At 35.7% G+C, this 18,830-nt stretch overlaps 1 pseudogene; it reads right to left on the reverse strand.

The window, feature by feature from the left end:
- Positions 1-17,693: 17,693 nt before the first annotated feature.
- On the reverse strand, positions 17,694-18,296 carry LOC118650431 (annotated as a pseudogene).
- Positions 18,297-18,830: the final 534 nt, after the last annotated feature.

An 18,830-nucleotide genomic window follows, 5' to 3' on the forward strand; every position in this document is an offset into this window, starting at 1 on the left:
ACACATTTTGTCTTTCTAACTTATCTTTAGATCAGAAATAATTGACAGAACAAGGGAATACTTTTTACCTCCTTTGCCTTACACTGAGACTAGAGATACACGGTTATAACTCATATGATAAGCTTTTGAATCTCCTTATGGGCCTCTAGATTTCATAATACTAAAAATGAAACGTGAATATATTCTTAAGACTAGTGTTATAGCATAACTATTTTCTTGACACATTTGAAACTGATTTAAATATGTGCATCATATAGAATACATTGTTTAGGAAGATGTAGTGTGTTTTTAGAACAAGAAATATTTTGACATTGTAGAAAAATATAAGTAAATTTTATAATAGAAAAAGAAAGCTCTGCAGTGTGTCTGAAAGTAGTCAAAATTACAGAACGTGGGGTGTTTTGTTCTGTACTTGCAGTGTCGTTTGTTTTATTTTGTATTTACCTTCAACACTGGTTGGCAAGTATTTTCCCATATGAACAATTTTGAACGACAGGTGTATAAAAGCAGTTGTAAATTGCTTTTTAAAACAGCAGCATCTATGACACACACAAAAGATAAGAATAAATCAAGGTAGTAAAGTGTTCATCCTTATAGTTATGTATTCAGCATGCATTTATTGTGTGCCTTCTATATTCCAAGTAGCATGCTGGCGCAGCAGGCATAAAAGTTGACTAATGTAAGGAATTATGTACACAAGTTGTTATGGTAACATTAAATAAATAAGCTATCCTGTTGGGATGTCAGAGAAAAGTTCAGAGAAACAGTTTTTTTGGAGCTCAGTTATGAATTATCAGAAGGAGACAGCTATATAGAGAGGATAGGAAATCAGTCAAAACAGAGAAGACAGAATGTGCAAACTCTTGGTAATATAAAACATCCTGATGCAGGCTGGGGATTCAGCAGTTGCTATTACCAGAGTTCAGTGCGGAGGGACAAGGCAGAATGTAACTATGGACCAGGCTATGAAGAACTTTAATTGCTAAGCTCAAGTATCGCAAAACTATTCTAAAAGTTATTAGCGTATTTTCAGCCAAATAATCTAATGGTCAGATTAACATTTTAGAGGAATCGCATGGCATTATTTAGGGAGATCAACTTGAGAGGCATAAACTTGAAGTTAGGAGATAGTTTAGAAAATTATTACAATAATATATGTGAGAAATAATACACTCAGGAAGTATTTGCTATCCACGGGAAGAGAATGGGAGGAAGGATATGAGAGATGTTAAGGCAGCAAAACCTATTGTACATGACTATATAGGCAGTTTGGGATTGAGAGAAAAAAATCATATTCAAATTGGCTTATAATTTTTTGTAGGTTATGACTGGGGAAATGGCAGTGTTATTCACAAGGTCACAGAACAAAGAAAGGAATAGGCTTTTTGAAACAGATTATTTTTAAATGGAAGCACGTTTGTGACACCAAGGTGAAAATTACTCTTGATCACATTAAAACTTCTTTATTAATAAGTTGATTTATGAGAAGTTTCATAGTATCACTTTGAATTAATAATGTAAAAATACACATATACATTAACATTTTAAGTAAACATGGTTTTAAACAAAATTTCACACATTTTTGAAAATTGTGTGAAGGCCGTGTGCTTTGCCCATGAGAAAGAGAGTAGAAATTAACAAAAAGAGATCAAATTTTAGGCTAAAAGATGTTAAGACAAAAATTTTTAACCCAGTCATTATAATTAGCAGCATTAAGTATTCACATTTCCAATTAAATTTGGGGAAATGAGAGATAATTATTACCTATTACCTCTCATTTGACCTAGAAAACCATAATTATTTTGAATCAAGTTCCATGAGGTATAATTTACCCATTATGTTGGTCAGTTGATGCTTGAACTAAGCATTAAAAATATCCCTGAAAAAGGAGTAAATGGCTTTAAATCCCCTAGTTATGAATAAAACTTGTAGAACTGGAAGCAATGCCTAATGGTATTAAATTTTGGGCTGCAAAAGTACATTTGCATGATATACTTACTTCAGTCAGAATAATTTGTCTGTAAATAACCAAACTCTTAAATACATGTGGCTTTGATAATGAGTACATAGTATAATTTATTTAATAATAATTTTGGAAATGAGGCAACTTTTTAGCTGTCCATTCTTCTATTCTCAGATTTCTCTTTTCTGAATTTAAGATAGCTGCCACAGCTTTAAGCTGTATGTCCTCCAACAAAAGCAAGAGGAGGGGAATAATTTTTCTTTGTAAGTTGCACTATTTGTATTATAATAAAACCTCTTTTTTCTTCCTGAAGGTCCCACATCAGCATCATCTTCCTCTGCCATTTTTCAGGTTTGCTTCACATGTATATCATTATACATTTCCATCAAAGATGGTGGTCGGCAAACTCATTAGTCAACAGAGCCAAATATCAACAGTACAATGATTGAAATTTCTTTTGAGAGCCAAATTTTTTAAACTTACACTATACAGGTAGGTACATTGTTATTAACTTAATTAGGGTACTCCTAAGCTGGTCTTTGCTAAAAATATCCTCAATCTGATTGAGGTACGTTCGCTGAGGTCGGCCCCTTCCAACTCTCCCATCCACACTTACCTTTTATACTTGTTTCATCTATCTCCTTTCCGAAAACTGACTTCTGAGCATGGGCCACGAAGTTTCAATCACACTGTACTGCACGCCCGCACGTGGTATTTTGTGGAAGAGCCACACTCAAGGGGCCAAAGAGCCGCATGTGGCTCATGGGCCTCTGTTTTCCAACCACTAATCAAAGAGGAGTAGACTTTGTACTAGGGATCACAGAGACTTATATTCTCTTAAGGCACCAAACATGAGCAACTCCTGAATCCTCTTATTAAGAATACAAGTAGAAATGTCTATTGGGTTGGCAACCTAATGTCTCTACCACAACTTGCAAAATTGAAATATTTTTTTTGGATGTGCATGTTGATAATTGTGAATTATTATTTGGATAAAGTTCCACTAGAACTTAGTGCAAGACCTGGCTTCTATCAAGTACTAAGGAGTTTAGAGAGAGTAAATAAATTCATCTATTTCTTAACTTCCTTCTCAATGATGTATGATTATTTCACAGCATCTTTTTTTCTACCTTCTATCTACTAAAACCAACAGCACACCCAGAAACTCTTCCCTGAACATAGCCACAGCATTTCTTATTTCTGAACTGGAAAAATACCTCAATGTCCTAAACAATGTAAGTTATACTTAAAATTTTAAAAAAATTAAGGAACCAGGTCACATAGTTATTTTAATATCTTTCATAAAAATAGTACTTAGATTATTTTAATACAGTGAACATTAAAATTAGTCAAATGTACTGTCTCTAATATTCTCTTGAATAAAATTTCCTCATTCACTAAGTAAAATAAAAGTCTAATATCTATTATTACTTTTTCTTATCTAAAAAAGTTTACATTTATTTCTGCTTTGATTTTGATTGGTATATCTCCTCTTACTGTTCCCCAAATACATCTCCTCTTCTTTATCATTTTTTATGGAAAGTTTAAATATGGTAATGATAGTTTGAGAACATAAAACATGTTTTGTTAATGACTGAAATTTCTAATATAAATATCAGTTTCATTTTAGCGGTAAAACTACTTTCAATCTCTTCTTAAATCATTAAATGATTATAAAATAACACTTTCACTGGCTGAAGTTCTCCACATTCACACACACACACACACACACACACACACACCAACATTTTTTTTTGTTTTTTTTTTAACTTTGGAAGTGATTACAACTCTTCAAAATTCTAATAGGAGATACAGTTCTCCTTAGTTCTAGTTTTCAGAATGTGTGTACTGAATAAATTAGGATGTAAATCTGGTATTAAGAACATTATCAAATTAAAACAGAAGAGCTTCTTGGATGTGCATGTTGATAATTGAAAGATGTTAAAATACACAAAAATAGATTGCATTATTGTTTTATGTTGAGTGAAGAGCCTACTTAAAATTTTAAAATTAAGTATCTATGATGAGAAATATTAAAAGAAATAGGAAATTTTAATTTATTGGTAAGTTTTTGGTAACTATTTGTGATAAGATGTTATAAAGTCATAAAAAGATACATACTTCTAGTAAAAATAATAGTATTAAGGAAAATGGTATGAAAATATTAATAAAACTATTGAAGAAATTAGAAAATGTTCTTTTATAAATCTCATGATAATGGTTCTCATTTTATTTTAATGAGAACATATAATTTAATTTATTTTAATGAAATGTTAGAGAATAAATTAAACAAAATCAGACTCATAATGAGTGAATTTAGGAAGGAACATGTAGAACATTGTGATGAATTGCTAAATGCTTAGAGAGTAATTATTGAAATTACTGGATAATAGATCTAAATTTCAGTACAAAACTAGAGATGTTACAAGGAACAAAAGCAGTTTCTGAAAGTTTTCTCATTAATCAAGAATAACATGCAAAATGTGTCATTCAGTCTCCATAGGAAGTTGTTGCTTCCACACTGTGTGTGTTTGTCTTTCTTCCCCAATCTGATCTCTGATCTCAATCTCTTTCCCTCATATCCATACATCCAGCCTCATCAAATACTTCTCCTAGGTGTGTGTGTGTGTGTGTGTGTGTGTGCGTGTGTTTGTCAGGATTTAAAAGACTGGATGGATTTCAGATTATCTCACACAGTAAAAAATGAACATAACATCGACAACAATAAAACACAGATGGAGGTATTTTTCTTGTTCATTCTGTTCCACTTTTCGCATTAATGTGTGCTGCATCTTTGATCAAACAGTACAAAGAATTTTGATTATCCTGTTTACTAGGATAACAAAATATACTATAAATAAAGATGGCTGTGAACATTGAAGAAAATAAAAACTGGGTGCTTTTGAGAATTTTAAAATATTGCCAAAATAATGTTTTGAACTGAATTGTGGAAAGAGAGATTAGTTTAGCTACTATGTACTTCTTACTATACGATGTTGATATTATGAATTTAACTCAAAAAACAGCCTTCTAAAATTAGTAACTATATATCCTGGAAAAAACCAAAACACCTGTTTAACATCATATATTATTCCTGATATTACTTGCAGAAGCAATGTATTAGAAGTACACAGATATGTCCAGGATTATCATGCTCCATTTTTTAAATTAAATATTTAGTGATGCAGCAAATTTTTTCAGGGATTCAGACAACTCAAAAGGTAAAGATCACAAAATTTCTCTTCAACTGTGCTTCTTTAGCTCTGGTCATTTAGTCCACTACAAGGTGAGTACATAATGACAACTCTATCAATAAATGAATGAGTAAATTTTTCTAATGATTGGGACCTTCTGGTGACTAGAATCAACCTACAACCTCCTTCTAAAGTGACTAACTAATCTTCTAAGGGCAACTTTTTCTTTTTCTGCCAAGGATAGTGTGTGTATTAGTCAACAACTTAAGATAAATTAGAGTAATCAGAGTGTGCAAATTTTAAAACTTGTCCACAAAATGAGTATTGTAACTATGAGGCAGTCAGCAAAACATGATTTTTTTTCAATAAAAATTAGGAATATGTATATGGCTAGTTCTCTTGCATCAGAACCAATAGTAAGCCATAACATAAATAATATAAGTAGAATTAGGCTGAAGTACAATATTATGACACATTATCATAGCAATATCTAATGAATTAGAGAATGTGCATAAAAGATAGTTGCCAATACCAATATCTATGTATCTTTGAATTTTTGAATTTATGTATAGCGTATATAATATGCATGTTCTTTAACATTTTATAGTCTCTACATTTTAATTTATCATATAATTGTATATATACTAGAGGCCTGATGTACGAAATTCATGCAAGAGTAGGCCTTCCTTCCCCCGGCTGCTGGCACCGACTTCCCTCTGGCACCTGGGACCCCGGGTTCTCTCTGGCCGCCTGCAGGCACCTGGGACCCAGGCTTCCCTTGCCGTCCCGGCTTTGTCCGGAAGGTCGTCTGGAAGGACGTCTGGAAGGACTGGTCTAATAAAATATTATGCTTTTATTATTATAGATTATTATAGATATATAGCATATAAACATCTCAAGATCTTCACATCTACCACTCTAGTTTAAGGCAGCATCATTTTTTACTGATGAACTATATCCTGGGACAGGATTGAGAGACATATTCGTAAAGTAACAAGTGGTAATTATTTTAGGCTTTGCTGGTCAGGAGGCAAACTGAGAGTACTGGATAGTTATGGGCAGTTCTCATGATCTGCAGTTGTTTTATTCTATACAGTCTCCACAGACACTGAATTAGCAATGACTGAATCACTGCTCTGAGAGAAAATACAAGTTTAGGCATCTGTGAGCCTCTGAACACAACAGTTTTACCAATCATCCAATATTTGAACTTGTATTATGTGTGTTTCTGTCTAAAGAAACTTTATGTAATGCATATTGTTGATTCATTAACATTGAACCCCCAGCCAACAGCACTATAATTCATGCCTGAACAGATCTTATCTGAAATATGTGTTTTCTCCATAAAATATACAGTCTTCTTGCATTTTGAAAGACTAACAAGCACATTAGTACTACTCCATGGGCCGTTTAAATGATGAAATCACTCACAAAATGCACAAAGATGTGCCACTAAATAGACCTGGAATTAAACAATATTTGAAACAAGAAGTCAGAATGTAACCTTGTTCAGCCTTAGCCGGGAACATGCACATGGGTGACTGGTACCTTTGGCTGCTCTGTACATGTGCAGGGATGCAAATGACTGATAGAGTGCCTTCAGCATCAATTTTGGTGTTACAGATACATTTTAGTATGTAGACAAATTTACAAAAACACAATCCATGAGTAATGAGGATCAACTGTTCTTATATAACAACTATTAAAAAACATAACAACACTTGGTAGTTCATGGGCTTTTGTAAAACTGGTTTTAGGCTTGATTTGGTTGGTTGGCTGTGGGTTGCTGATACCTAAACTAGGCTGCTCTTAGGATCTTCATTTTTTCCCTCTGTTCTTCCCAGAATCTATACTCAGATCAGTAGGCAATTTTCTCCAATACAAAACTATATATATATATATATACATATATATTTTTTCTTCACTATTTTATAGTCTGTACCTTTAAATTTATCATATATATGTATTATAAATATATGTATGAAGGTTTCCACATCTGCCCTTCTAGTTTAAGGCAACAGCATTTTTTACTATGACAGTATATCCTGGGACGGAGTTGGCAAACATATTTGTAAAGTAATAACTGACCAGATGATAAATAGCTTAAATTGCCTTGGGCAGGGAGGTAGAGGACAGAGACCCAATTAGTGCCATTAGTGCCAGCTAATTCCAAAGACAGATGAAGTCCAGGGAACAAATAAACAACTCATGACCTTTTGTTCATATTTATTCAAAAGTTTCTCATTCTTTCTATTACAATGGCAAACTCCCCACCGTGTCCCACAGATTTCCTGCAAAACTTCAGACTTGGATGCTCCACTTGCTCACGCTATTCCAGTCACTGATTTCCTAGATGTTACCACAAGGTATCAGACTAGCATCCAGTTCAAGGTCTTTCTGCGTGTGCTTTCTCCATCAGGGAAAACCTGTTATTTAGATCTTTGAAAAACAAATTAATCTCATGCTGGTGTCTGCTCACTCTTATAAAGAAAAGTCTGTCCTCACAAAAAGTAGATTAGTCGTTGCCTAGGGAGAAGGCAGATAAGGATAACTGAGGCAGGGTAGTAATAAGCTAGGAAAATTCCTGGACAAGTGGAATGGGCAAACTGAGACAAGCTAATTAAATAAGGCTAAACCATTTGACCAATTTGCAGGCAGCTAGCGAATTGCAAGACCTTATCTTCCCTAACCAAAGACACTTGAGAACAAATGGTTTATACCTTTCCTCTCTGACCAGATAATAAATAGCTTAAATCACCCTGGTCAAGGAGATAAAGGACAGAGACCCATTTCATGTCATTTGTGCCAGCCGAACCCAAGGAAGAAGGAAATCCAGGGAACAAATAACAAAAACCCAATTAGAGCCAGACCAAAGATAAAAGTAAAATGGTAAAGCCAACCAAAGAATATTCCAAAATTCCCCTGCACACTCATTTTGATGTATTAACAGTGGTTGGAAAACTGCGGCTCGCGAACCACATGCGGCTCTTTGGCCCCTTGAGTGTGGCTCTTCCACAAAATACCACGTGTGGGCGCGCATGTACATTGCGATTGAAACTTCGTGGCCCATGAGCAGAAGTAGGTATTTTGTGGAAGAGCCACACTCAAGGGGCCAAAGATCCGCATGTGGTTTGTGAGCTGCAGTTTGCCGACCACTGTTAGCATGTTGAAGGACACACCTGGAAAACGGGTGAATATTCTACTGAAACTCTCTCCTCAGATTCTTGCCCACAGAGTGAAATAAAAACCCTCAAGACAAAGGATACCAGTGTGGGCTCTCTCGGGAGCATGCCCATGCCTGTTCTTGGGCATTAACTTTTTACTTCCTTTCTCCTAAACTCTAAGGGTTCCCATGAGACTTACAACCAGGGGAGCAAGGAGGTAGCAGTAGCTTGTCTTGATCTTACTCCCTGAGCCTGACTCTAAGGTCCCCTTCTCTGTGACTTTCCAGTGAGGCGAAAGCAGCCCAGCCTTGGCTCACTTCTTTCCTATAACATTTCTAGGAGCAAAAGCAGGGCACCCCTAGGCTCTCTCCTGGTGCTTCTTCTACTCTAAGTCCTTCCTTTGTTTCATCGTCTCCAGTTTTAATAATTGTACTAGCAAAATCACCTGGATCTGTGTTGTAAAATATTTTCTGCATGAAGCCAAGAACCCACACAATACAGGCCAGCCTGAGACTGACCTGCTTTGAGCCTGGCCCCCATTAGATAACATAATAACTAATGGTAGAGGATTTACTTTTGGAGAAATAAAGATGCTCTAAAATTGATGATGGTAATATGATAGATATACATCTCTATGAATATACTAAATGCCATTGAATTAAATACTTTAAATTGGTGTACTCAATGGTTTACGAATTTTATTTCAATAAAGCTATTAAAATAAAATGGCTATTCCATTTTTTCTCTTGTTTTTATGCTGAAATTTTAGTAGCATTTGTTACTACCTAATATTACATTATATATTTGCTTATTTACTTGTCATTATCCATTGTTAGCCCATGAGAACAGAGAGTTCATTGTATTAGTTCAAAACATGTTTCAAAAACACCTTGACACTTAGTAGATGCTCAATAAATATTTGCTCCATGATACTGAAAGAATACACTTACTCTACTGTTGTGGCATTCTACCCATTTCACTCTTCGGATGTTTACACAAACTATAAGACATAGGGTAAGCTAGATTTCTATTGAATCTCATTCAGATCTTTTTCATCTTTACATCCTCCATTTTCTATTGGTCTTTGGCTTTATCAAACTCTTGGATCTTTTTAAAATCACTTTTTAAAATCACTTTTTTTTCTATTTACCCACTAAATATTAACATTTTTTATCTCTCATTTTTGTAAATCATCAAATGGTTTATAATGTAATAACATCTACTGCCTTGTTACTAAAATTGTGGTCCGCAGATCAACAGCTTAAACATCAAAATAGAAATCAGAATTGCAGTCCATAATCCAGAAATACTGAATCAGAATCTGCATTTTCATGTGCTCCCAGCATGATTATATGTCCATTATATTTGAGAGGCACTGACAGTGGACTAAAATGGTGGGATACTAATATGGAAACTAATGGCATCTCTTAAATGTTTAGACAATTCAATAGCAGAGTGAAGTAAAATTAGACAACAGAGTGATTATTATTCTAAGGATGTTCAGAGAATACCACTCTTTGATCACTCTGGAAGGCCACAAACCCATCCCAGGGAAGTCTGAGAAGGTTTCCCAAAAGTATTAACCCCTGAAACTGGGTTAATACTTGAATTAAGAGGAGAATACAATTAGTCAATATTAAGTAAGTATTTAATACATGAAAGATGGAGTGCTCTTGTTAAGAACAAATGTCAGATCATATTCTTCTTTTATCCATCTTAGTTCCTGATCCTTAGTAAATACTAATAGAATTAATAAATAAATGGAGGAATAAGTTTCCTTCAAACTTAATGCATCTCTTGACCATTAAATATTTTCTATGCTAATAGCCATAAATATGGAAAAAATACTTTCATTATTACTGGATAGTATATCTTGTATTTAGAGCAAGTATAGTTCTCTTCATAATCAAATATGTTCTTGATTTCCAGGACAGTTTCTCATTGGAATTGTTTCCTCCAAATTAGTATGATAACATTAAACAGAATGTTTTAGTGTTGTTATATTAATGTTAGTCTGTTCTCCTTGTTGGACTAACCTGTTCCATGTTGTATTTGTATTTGTGCCTCTGAACCAACAATGCTGGAAAACATAGGCTTTGATATGTTGATTTAGTATTCAGTTGACCTTGTCATGAATAAAATGGGAAAAAAAAGAGGAGGCTGAAATGTAACAAGATGTCCATATCTACACTATGTACCCATGATGTCTCTAATTCTTAAACTATAGAAAAGTTTTAATTTAAAAATTAATTATTAATTAATATGTCATTAATTTTATTTGCTGTTTTGGGTACATATATGCATGAAAATTAATGCTTTTTACTCATTTATATTTAAACAAATATGTTACTTTTTATTTTTTCTTAGACAAAATATTAGCAAAATAAAAATATCTGCACTCATAAAAGACAAACATGCAAATTGACTGTACCTTTGCTATGCCTTAAGTCATGCCCACCAGCCAATCAGAGCGATTATATGCAAATTAACGCAACCAAGATGGAGTCCAGCAGCCACAGAGCTGGAGCAAGCAGGAGGCTTGGTTGCTCCAGTGATGGAGGAAGCCAAACTTCCCACCTGCCATGGCCGGCTCTGAGCTCCACTCAAGGCAACAAGTTTCAATTATAGAAGATAAATAAACCCCAGATACCTGCTTTCAGCTGGCCGTGGCCACGGAGCTGGAGTGAACAAGAGGCTTGTGTTGCCCTTGGCGATGGAGGAAGCCAAGCTTCCCGCCCGCCCTGGCCATCTCTGAGCTCCACTCAAGGCTACAAAGTTTCAATTATAGAAGGTAACTAAATCCCAGAATTAAAAAAATAAAAATAATAAAAGGAGAAGCTGGGAGCTTCCATCACTGTGGGGCTTGGCCAGCCTGAAAATGACCCTCAGCCCATCACTCAGACTGGCCAGGCACCCTAGGGGGGACCCCGTACCCTAAAGGGGGTGTGGCCAGCCTGGGTGAGGGGCCAATGGCTGTTTTGGCCCCAAATCTCTATGGGGTGAGGGTCTCCACATGGGGGGGGGGCTTGACCAGCCTGCAAATAGCCATCAGCCCCTCACCCAGGCTGGCCAAGCACCCCAGCTGGACCCCCACCCTGATCCGGGACACCCTTCAGGGCAAACCAGCCGGCCCCCACCCTTGCACCAGGCCTCTATCCTATATAATAAAAGGGTAATATGCAAATTGACCCTAACAGCAGAAAGACCGGGAATGACTGGTCACTATGACACACACTGACCACCAGGGAGCAGATGATCAATGCAGGAGCTGTCCCCTGGTTGTCAGTGAGTTCCCACAGGGGAGCTCTGCTCAGCCACTAGCCAGGCTGATGGTTACCAGCACAGCGGTGGTGTTGGGAGCCTCTCCCACCTCCTCAGCAGTGCTAAGGATGTCCTACTGCAGCTTAGGTCTGCTCCCTGCTGGTAAGTGGACATCCCCTGAGGGCTGAGGGTCGGCCAGAGGGATGTCTGACTGCCAGCTTGGGCCTGATCCCCCAGGGAGCAGGCCTAAGCCAGCAGGTGGACATCCTCTGAGGGGTCCTAGACTGCAAGAGGGCATAGGCTGGGCTGAGGGACCCCCCTGAGTGCACAAATTTTTGTGCAGTGGGCCTCTAGTTTTTTTATGTATTTGTCGACTACATGTAATATAGTAATTCAATAGAGGCAAGTTGAGATTATTAAAAGAATAGCTGCATTCCTTAATAAATATTTCTCTTTAAAAATATATGGTATTGAAATCATGTCATTATAATATTGTCAATGAATGTTCTTTTGGATTTAATAAACTTTTTAACCTATTGAGTATATTGTGCCTCAAGCATTTAAAATTATAAAAATTGTCCGTATGAATTACAGTAATGTACTGACTAGCAGAGGTTGGTGTTTGTGAATCAACCTAGGCATGTACAGTGCTCTGTGATATCAATTAACTTGATTGTAATAAACTTTACATGCCAGAGTTCATTCTCCTTGAGCACATATAAAAATATTTTCTACCACGTTTACAGCTATCTTTAATATGCCAAGTATAACAATGAACAGGAATCAGTACTACCTCTAATTTCATTAATCATATTAAATCACTTCAGCAAATTATAGCTAACCAGTTCACTTAGAGAAAAATACTTGTACTATATTTGGAGCAATAGTTTTATACCTACAAGCTGTCATCTTTAACAATATTTCAAAATCAATACTAGTTAGAGAAATGGGCCAATAACAAGTATTGTGTTACAATTTTTATTGGTTTTTCTTTGCACTATAATCAGGCCTGCAAGTAACAATTCAGGCTTCAGTCCACATTTGAGGGAAGATTTTGATATATACTCATGTCAAATGTAAGGTTGCAGTTTATATTTTTCATTTAGAAAATAAATTGCTATTTCAAAAATTGTTTTCTTTCCCCTAATACTTCTATTGCCTCTCTTCTCCTTGAAATTAGAGTTATCTAGATATATGGAATCCATTACAAGTGCTATGTTAAGTTATATAAAATTAATGCTATATTTAGATATTACAAAATCATACAAAGCATAGATGACTTTGTAGTATTTTAAATGTTATTTTATATCTAATTAATTCATTCATTTTCTATCAATAATTTTATTTTTAAATTATTAGTAGTGTTTTCTTTATTTCTTGAGTCTTACATATGCATAACAAGCATATTTTATTACCAGCTGACATTTATAAACAATTCTGCTTGGAAAAATTGTTAGCTAATATGATAATAGATTTTTTCAATCTCAACCTTGTTTAGTTTCATAAGGTATACAAAAAAACCTGTCAAAATATGAAAGTAAGAAAAATAGCATTCAGCAGATTGTGGGATAAGTGGTGAGAAACATGTTCATAGATGAAATAAAATATTTTAGAATAGCTTTATTTGAAAATCTGTCAGTCCTTGGCTTTTTACTGAATTTTGTGATTAAATAGTTTAAGGTTACAATTAGAAATAAATTACATAAACCTTCAAAAGCTTATTCTAAATTTTAACCATGGCTTCCAAAAAAAATTAAGTAAATATGCTAAAAAGAAAAAGCATGCATATGAAGTTACCTGTATTTAAGAGCATGAAATATAAGAAAAATTCAGGCTTTTAATTGCATATATTGATTGCAAAGTGAGAAAAAAATATGAAAAGCCTGTGGTATTATTAGTAAGATTTATAACTAACATCTCCTGATACAGAATTAAATTGCTTGAGAAATTAAGATAATAATTTTATGTACAGGGCTATTCATATTAATTTTTACTAGAGGCCCAGCACACAATTTCATGCACAGATAGGGTCCCTAGGCCTAGCCTGCGATCAGGGCCATCTTCCGCCCACTCACCAGTCCCTTGGTCCCTCCCCCCAGTCCCGCCCTGCCACCACCCACTCAGTTCCTAGTGGTTCCCGGTTTGCCATGCTGTGATTAGAGCCTGTGGGCTGGGGGAAGGGACCAAGAGTTCAGCCATTCTGCCCACTCACCAGTCCCCAGTCCCACCCTGCCACCAGCCACCCAGTTCCCAGTGGTTCGTGTTCGCCATGCTGTGATCAGAAGCTGCTCCTGGGGGGAGGGATCCAGAGGTGGTCAATGCACCTCATAGTGACTGTTTGAGCGGTCGTTCCAGTCGTTATGCCATTATGGTCGCTGGGCTTTTATTATATAGGGTACTTAAGCAGAAAATACATTGGGTCTGCTATCTGTATACTGATTACAAACTAACAGTAGAGGTGGGGGGGCTGAAATGTTGGCCAGAATCAAAACCAAAGTGAGAATTTACTGTAACATAAAGCAAGCTATCAGTTGAGATGAAGTAAGTCATTGTTCCTATATTTCTAGAGATCCATACTACATTTCTCATACTTTCAAGTTGGTTCTCAAAAAGAAGATTATTTCAGAGCTTACTTCCTGGAAATCTCATGTACATACAGCCTTTTTTTTTTTTTTTTTTCATCTTTTAGTGCCTAAAAGAAAAATATAATGTTAGGTAGTTTTTTCTTTCCTTTTAAAAAAATTTATTCATTTTTCTTTGTAGATATTAGATGTTTTCTACATAAAAGATGTAAGATTTTTCTCTTGATGTCATGGGGATACTTAAGCATAACTCCTTATTCTGGCCTGGAATTCTGTGGATTCCTAGTCTGCCAACTAAGGACTCCAGATCAGGGAAATTGTCTTCTATTAATTTAATTATTAATGTACCTCCAAAGTATTATAGTTTGAATGATAAATTACAGAGATCATTCTATATATAGTGTCCACAAACCTCTAACCCCATTGCTGATCTATAATCAGTACATTGTTGTCCTCACTGGAGTGCTCCAAATTGGTTCTCCAGATTCTGGCCCATTCCACAGAGGAGAAAGTCTTTTGCTGCTTTTCTCTGTTATGGCATGAACAAAGTACTAGAGTTCACTTGACCCAGCTGACTAAAAGTATACTTGGAAATTGAGAGAAAAATAAAAACAGGTTTTGTTGTTGTTTGGGGGGTAGAGTAGGAAGAAAATGTTAAAGTATTATGACATCAATTCCAGCCTTGCTGCTTCAAAGCTATAACTGGAACATGCAAGGCAGAAGCAGTGGCTCAAACTAGCAACATTTCTCACCTGAACACTGTAGTCTGATCATTCCAATTTTTAGTAACAAGAGAATGGAACAAATTATAGGTGATATTCCAACTTTCCTTTTTCCAAAGGATGGTTTTCTTTACTTTCTTTTCCTCTAACTTTCCCCTTTTCCCCTTTCCTCTCTCCTTTTAGCCTTCTTTCTTTATAAAGAGTATACAATGAATCAGAAAATCTGCAAGGCAAAAAGTTTATTCATTGCTTATAACTATAAATTCAAAGACTATTATTTCAAAATTTTCAATTTGTAGTATTTAATTTTTATTCATTTCTACCTTCCTCTTGACAGACTTAACTGTATCATTAATTATCACATTTCTGACAAGATTAGGAAAATGTAGACACTGACTAAATAGCCACTTTCTAGAAACAATTTACACTAAGGAAGGAAGACCCAAATCTATGATTGTCTCCTTTTATTTCCACAAAGTACCATGTCACTGATATATTAATATTTAACTGAAGTATAATGCAAATAAAATGTTTTAGCTACATTTCTCATGATTCTTCAACTAAATTAAACTTCTTTGCATTAAATATATTTTTGTCAGGGTGTTTATAAGCCATTGGTCTCTTACTAACTAATTAATTTGTCTTGGATATAAAGTTGAAATTGGTGACTTTGATTAAACTTTTAAAATATGAGATGACAGTGTTATTGATTGCTATTTATTTTTGTGAAATAAGGAGGGCATATTGCATCTGCTTCATTTTCTTTCAGAGGATGTAGAATGAATACATTTTTTTAATTTGCTTATTCAAACATGCTTCCTATTTGGCTGCTGTGCAAAAGCAAGTAAAATGCCCACTTTAAGAATTATATATAGGATTCAAAAACTTGCAGGGCATCCAACTTGCAACATGAAGTTATCCTAGACTTTTATATCCTCACTAATGCCACTAAAATGCATCTTAAGCATTTTGCAACAGAATCCTGACAAAAGTATGTGAAGTCTTTGGCTTAAAGAGAAATGCCAACACTTAATTCAGATTTTTTCTGGTTCTCATTAACCTCCTGATTGATTTGCTGACATTTATTTCTGAATTTATATTAAGCTCTGAAAAGTTGTTGCATACATAGTACTATTTCCCTAACCCAGTTCTATTGTAAGCAACGTTTATTACAGCAATGATTCTTATGGCATTTGGACATTATTTCACATTCCTTCCCATTCAGCAACATACACACACAGTATTAATTTAACCCATTGGGGATGGATAAAATTGTTTTTTTTTTACTCCATTTTTCAGTTGGTAGCCCATATCATTCTGGCACTCCCCCCCCCCCCCCCCCCCCACACACACACAATCCAATTCTCCATCTTATATGCTTACTAAAACTTTCACAAATGTTATTTGTAGGCATGATTTTCTAGAAAATATGTATTTATTAGTAAAACTGCAAGTTAAAATAACACACTCTCAAAAACATTATGGTTTGAATAACAGGAAGTTTACTCTCCCACCCCCCAATAATAATATAAAAGAAAGGGGTCCTGGGCCTTCAAGGAGCTTAAATTTCAAAAGGTTATCGGATGAGCCAAGGTTAGTGAACTGGCAGGCTGACTCTGATTTCAACATTTTGCTTCCCCCTCTGAGTAAGAGGGAGCAGTCTTGTTATCTCATAACCAGCAGGAAGGGTGGGAGAGGATGCATTCCTGGGTATCCTTAATGAGATAACCTAGAAGTTTCACATGTTGCTGTAGGGGAGGATGATAAGCTCTTCTTTAGGTGGGCAACCCTGTGCCCAGGTAAACTGGGGAAATCTGTTCCTAAGACTAATGGATGGATGCTAGGGATAATTAAAATTATTGGACCCATGTTAGGAATAGTGGATTGATTATAATTGTCATGTAATAAAATATCCAACTCAGATTTGCATAAACAATAAAGGAAAGTTGTTTACTTGTAAAACACAGTTTCAAAAGAAAACTAACTCCAGTACTGATATATTAGAGTTCTCACACTCTTCCCTTCAATCTTTAGAGTATGACTTCTCCCATGAGCTAATTTGGTCTCACATTACATAGACTTTAAAAAATGTCCAGACAAAGCAACATTACAACTTCCCCTTTGCTTTCTTTTTATTTATGACCATGAAATTAATTTATTAAAAATTCTCATAAGACTCTCCTGCGGTTATATTTGCCAGGAGGATTCCAATAGCTGATAAGGTAAATAAAATTTCTGTCCTATGGTTGGATTAGGTGAATCACTTATGGTCAAAGAGATCATATAAAATAAAACAAGTATTTTCTGGTATTTATGTATGTAATAAAGCAGTTTAAAAATGCATAATGGCATGTGAGAACAAATACAGACTATTATATTAAAATGTAGCTTTAGTATTTGGGATCTATAATACAATCATGGTATCTGCATTCTAATGACTCTCAAATAAAAAGAATTGCTCTGCTACAGAGCATTTGGAGTGTGAGGTGGGGGTATTTTTTTATTGTCAGAATACATTAAGGGTGACACTGGCATATTGTGGTCACATGGCATAGATGATGAATATGCTACAAAGCACAGGTTATTCTTATACAATTAGACATGTTAAAAAATTGAACAGCTCATACTCTTGCAGAAAGGTACATATAAACAGACACGTCAATATCAATATTAACACATAAAGATGGAGATTTATATATAGTCATACATATCACACTATAAATTATAAAAATGAATAATTCATTCAACTACTCCTTTTGGCAGTTTTAAACTGTACATGAGCCCTGTACTCAGGGAAAACAGCGATGTTAAGGAACATTACATGATTGCTTCTCATTCTTTTTGGTCCATATCTCCATGCATGGCAGAGACAGTGAAGTCTCGGGAGTGCATCTTATCAGTGAGCCAATCAACCTTTCTTCAAATGTTGATGAAGATGACTGCCAGGATGATGGCGAGGGTTTAATATAAGTCACACAATGTGTCCAGCTTCCACTCCTCTCTTTCCATATTGATGTAGAATTGGTGGATACCCTCCAGAGTCAACTCTTCCTTTTTGACAAGCATCCAAATGGGGTCCCTCATGAACTTCTTGGTTACCTCAAGCACACCTGAAGGCATTGTAGCTGGCAGAAATACCACCTGGGTGTTGCTGTTGAGCTTTGGGAAATGTCATACCAATAGATCTGGTCCTTGAACACACGGCTTAACATTTCATCAGCTTCATCCAGTATAAACATTTTCATGTATTTGGGAGACAGATATCTATAATTAAGCATGTCAGACACACGTCCTGGGGTGCCCACGATGATATGGGGAGCTTACATCTGCAGCTTCTGCACCTCTGCACACACGTTGGTACCCTCAATGCAGCCATGGCAGGAGGCACCCATGTAGTCTCCTAAAGTCATGACTACCTTCTGTATCTGCTGTGCCAGTTCTCTAGTAGGTGCCAGGACCAAGGCCTGAGTAGCCTTCAGATCCAATTCAATCTGTTGCAGAATCAATATGGCAAATATGTTTTCAGAAATGCCTTACTGAAAACAACCACCTCCTTCCATATGACATATAAGACTCACAGATGCCTTTCTTCCTTACCTATTAAAAGTTCATATATAGACTTTCCAAATTCCCATTCAGTGCTTCATTAATGATTAACTATTTGTACCCACTGAACAATCTGGGCAAAATACCTGTTAATATGACTTGACCAAGGTTTAAATTTCTCTCTTTTCTACAGAGCCCAGAACTTTCAACCACCATTAGCCTGGGCCAGTATTTGAATATGGACCAACTTGTCCTTAAGACCACCTCCTGAGAATATGGTGTAAAACATGTATTAAGAAATCCCAATTTGCCCTAACTGATTTGGCTCAGTGGATAGAGCATCGGCCTGTGGACTGAAAGGTCCCAAGTTCGATTCCGGTCAAGGGCATGTACCTTGG

Source organism: Myotis myotis, unplaced genomic scaffold (genome assembly GCF_014108235.1).
Source record: "Myotis myotis isolate mMyoMyo1 unplaced genomic scaffold, mMyoMyo1.p scaffold_m19_p_3, whole genome shotgun sequence".
NCBI lineage: Eukaryota > Metazoa > Chordata > Mammalia > Chiroptera > Vespertilionidae > Myotis > Myotis myotis.